Source organism: Echinops telfairi, unplaced genomic scaffold, assembly GCF_000313985.2.
Source record: "Echinops telfairi isolate 266 unplaced genomic scaffold, ASM31398v2 ScPeMD7_7400;HRSCAF=8409, whole genome shotgun sequence".
Taxonomy (NCBI): domain Eukaryota; kingdom Metazoa; phylum Chordata; class Mammalia; order Afrosoricida; family Tenrecidae; genus Echinops; species Echinops telfairi.
This window is the reverse complement of record NW_022111300.1, coordinates 9,830,140-9,834,463: the sequence shown is the minus strand read 5'-3', so window position 1 is coordinate 9,834,463 and position 4,324 is coordinate 9,830,140. Positions and strand designations below refer to the sequence as shown.

The following is a 4,324-nucleotide window of genomic DNA, read 5'->3' as shown; positions in this document are numbered from 1 at the left end:
CAATCAACTTACAAGAGTCCAGCCACCGAGAGCCTTGTGGTGCACAGTTATACCCGGGGTCGACGGAGAGGGTCGGCATGCGTCAGAATTGCCATCCCTGCAGGCAGTGGGTCTGGTTTGGTTGGTCTTTGCCACTCTACAGTCCCTAAGAGACTCACTTTCCTTCAATGATGCAAATAATGGAAGTTAGCTCTGACCTCGAGGACTGGGTGCCAACTAGAGACAGCTAAGCCCTGCTCCCAGTGTGACAGCTAAGCCCTGCTCACGGTGTGACAGCTAAGCCCTGCTCCCGGTGTGACAGCTAAGCCCTGCTCCCGGTGTGACAGCTAAGCCCTGCTCACGGTGTGACAGCTAAGCCCTGCTCCCAGTGTGACAGCTAAGCCCTGCTCATGGTGTGACTCAGATCATTGAAAGCTGGTGTGACTCAGATCATTGAAAGCTGGCTACATCTTAGGTGACTAAGCCTCTTGAAGGCCTGTCATTCAAAGAAGATGTGGGGTTTGGGTGATAGTTTAGTCTCTGCATTTCAGAGAACTGCCTGCCCATTTTCTCTGTGTGCAGAAGCTACTAGGGAAGGTCAGGCGGATCAGAGCTGGCTGGAGCCGTGACACTCACCTGTGAGCTAGCTGTGCTGCATCACGTGGGCTGGGGTGAGCACGGCGCCAGGGAAGACACAGTCCTGTGCGCACAGTCAGCACTAACAATCAGTGAGCAAACGCCTAACTGTGGTAATTTGGGTGATTAATTGCTACTTTTCAACCAAAGTCTTTGGTTTAATTATCTGTTATAAGGAGGTGGGTTTGGCCAGCCATCTTCAGATTGATTACGTTGCCCCTAATTGAAAAGCTTCCATCTATGATCAAAATAATGCTTCCTGGAGGATGCACAACTTTATTTTAGTTTGGTGTCTTGCAACCTTTCCAAGTGCCTTTTGATGAATGTACAAATCAAGGCCCCTCAGACACGCTGTCCCTCTCCTTTCCTGTCATCACCATGTCATTGAAATTCAGCTGGAAACAGATGACTGCCATTGTCCGGGTCTCAGGGAAGACAAACGGGCTAGACTGGAGGTTCGTCTTGTTATGGTCTTGGAATAGACACTTGTCAGTTTTGCTGTCTTTGTGGACACCAAAAGTAAAACAATAAACGAATAGCCCACAGAGGCGCTATTTCCCTTTTCTGTTCTGTTTTCTACACGCCACAGTTCAGGGGGGTTCACAGGCCCATGAAAACTGGCTCTGTGATTTTGGAGCTTAAGTCTCTGAGTCTCAACTTTCTCCTTCGTTCAGTGGACTGCGAAGAACTGACGCAGCCTTAGCAGTGTAGCGGGTTATGTGCTGGGCTGCTAACAGCAAGGTCAGCAGTTGAAAACCGTTCACCATTCAGTGGGGAAGAGATGAGGCTTTCTACTTCTGTTCAGAGTTTGGAAAGTCACAGAAGCAATCCTCCCCTGCCCTTTGGCATTGCTGCAAGTAGTGATTGGCTCAGTGGTGGGGGGTTGCGTTCTTAGGGCTGATAATTGGCTCTAATGAGGTTGTGTAGGCAAGGGGGTTGGCAATGTGTCTGAGACCTACAAAGGGCTCAAAAAATCTTACCCCCAATCCCAACCCAGTGCCATCCACAGAGATCAAGTCCATCACAGAATAGAACTTCTCCACAGAGTTTCTTGCCTGTAATTTTTATGGACGCCAACAGCCAGGTCTTGCTTCTTTGGCACTGCTGGGTGAGTTTCAACCACCAGACTCGAGGTGAGTGGTGCAAACTGCAGCACCATGCTTGCTTCTCAGGAGCATTCTGCATGTACTTCTTCCAAGACAGGTTTGTTTGTTCATCATTTCTGTGGTTTGCCTTAGCTATTCTACGATTAAAAGCACGTTTCAGAGTCTCCGGACAGGCACTTTGATCTTTCTTTCTTTTGAATGACCCTTTGGCTTTCTTCATGTGTGATGTTCTTGATGTCCTCCCACAGCCCATCAGGTCTGCTGTCACTAGTGTCCAATGCATCAAATCTTTCCTTGAGATGTTTTCAAAATTCCAGTGGGATATGCTCAAGGTCATGCGTTAGCTCTGTGGAATTGTTTTAATTTTTCTTCAACCTCCACCTGAACTCATATGTAAGCAATTGATGGTCTATTCTGCAGTTAGTCCCTGGCCTGGTTTTAGTGACAGATATTGAGCGTCTCTATCATCTTGTTCCACAGATGTTGTCAGTTTGATTTCTGTGTATTCCATCTGGAGAAGTCCATGTGATTAGACACTGACTGTGTTGTTGAAAAAAAAAAGGTGTTTGTGATGAAGAAGTGGTGAGTGTTGCAAAATTCTATCATGTGATCTCCAGGAATCCTTTCTAATACCAAGGTCAACATTTCCGACTACTGTTCCTTCCTCTTTATGTCAAACTGTTGCATTCCAATTGCTAATGATTATCAATGCATTCTGACCATGAGCCCAGGCTACAGAGTTTGAAGAGAGGGCTGTTTTGTGGCTTTGGAAGAGGAAGGGCAGATATCGTCCTTCAATACCTTTCCAGTTGGGAAATTGTTCCTATCTGAACAATTTAGAACTTAGAAGTTGTGGCAGTTACATAATCTGTTGTGAACTTGAGACTATTAAGAGTGAAAGGGTGGAGTTCAGCCTGTCAATCAGGTCACAGCGTGATGACCTCCTTTGGAAGCACTAAGAAGATAAATAGCTTGCTGGAGGCAGAACACACACTCACTCCTTGCGAGACATTCTTGTTGATAAGACACAAGGAGCTACACTAGAGCCCTGGAGCTGGAGGAGCCGTGTGGACACGCCTACCAAAGCTGAGATGCCTCTACTGCCACTGGATCCACAGACTTTCCACCCATTGACTTGTGATTTTCCTGCAGTTGACATCATTGCATGTGTTTCGTGAGTCTGAAGAGGAATTTATAAATTGGTATCAGACAGATGGGCTAATATCGGACTTACGGACTTGATCTGGATTGAGCTGAGCTGTTTTCTCAATATACAATTGCTCTTTCATATAAAACTCTTTCTTATACACATACAAGTGTCTATGGATTTGTCTTTCTAGCCTACCTGGACTCACACAGAGATTCTTTTCTCTCTTAAATTACTTTAACAAGCGCTTTGCATGGAGATGGTAGCGTCACTCTTTTGAATCCATCTTGAACTGGATCTGTTTCCAGAAGGGGAACGTTAATCCCGAAAGAGTGAGTGAGTCCCCTGGTTTTCACCAAATAGATGGACAGTTAAGCCTTTTCGGGAAGTCTCCGGTTGGTTGATTAATGGGTCCATTTCCCATTAACCTTTAGTGATCAAATCCAGGATGCTAGTAGCAGTGTGGACATCTTTGCTTTTTAATTCATCCCCCATGCGTGCCATTTCATTCTTTCTCTTCTTCCTCCAAAGACTATTTATTACAAGCGAGTCACAGGGAGGAAACAATGCACATACAAATGTTTAGTGGACGGAATCGGGACTGACAAAGCTGAGGATGCTCCACATCTCCTTGCACTGCAGTCTGCCCTTCCTGTGACCGCTCTCCACATGTGAATGCATAACTGGAAACACCACAAGAAGAAAGTATAGAAAGGAGGTGAAAAAACACCAACAGGAGAAAATATTTTTTAAAGGTTAAAAAAAAAGCACTAACAGAAGCAAATGCAAAATGAACCTGAAGTCTGAGTTTTCCAAATTTCCCTTCCTTTGACGTAAAGACTTTAAAATTTTTTTTCCAGGGGAGAGGGTGAACGCAGTCCCCCGCTACCACAAATTATGCAGTCGGGTTTCCCACATTTGGGGAAATCGCAGGGGTCAGCATACCCGCAGTGCAATGGGTGAGCCTCGCCCTGGGAAAACCACCTTCGGGATCATGGTGTCTCCCCTGCCAGGTAAGTATGTTGACCTAAAGACTTAATGATGTTTGTAATTACTGTGCAGTAATTGCAAACCAAAGGTAAATTAGTTCTTGCTCTGCACAACAATTGACAGAGACCAAACCAGTTGCATTTAGATTTGAAATCATCTTCTATCAACTGGCCCAGCAGATATATATATATATAGCATCTTTGAGTTCAAGGCAAGAATCAGATTGGATTCAGAGTCAAAGTGATGTTCTTAAAAAGATACACGCATAACCATGCTCAGCTCAATATTCTCAGTAGCCAAAAAAAAAAAAAAGAGGAACAACCTCACTGGTCGTCAGTGGGTGAATGGATAGGCAAACTGCTTCATACACACAAGTAACACGAAGGAAGATAGAGGAATGAGGATGAATCCACACAGTGCCTCACACATCACACGGATGAATCTGGAAGACACGATGCTGAATCAA

At 45.2% G+C, this 4,324-nt stretch overlaps 1 non-coding gene across 1 annotated transcript; it reads right to left on the bottom strand.

Annotated features, from left to right (window-relative positions):
• Window positions 1-3,725: 3,725 nt before the first annotated feature.
• On the bottom strand, window positions 3,726-3,889 carry LOC115871675. Its single transcript, XR_004047401.1, has one exon. It is a non-coding gene; the product is annotated as a U1 spliceosomal RNA (small nuclear RNA).
• Between the last annotated feature and the right edge of the window lie 435 nt (window positions 3,890-4,324).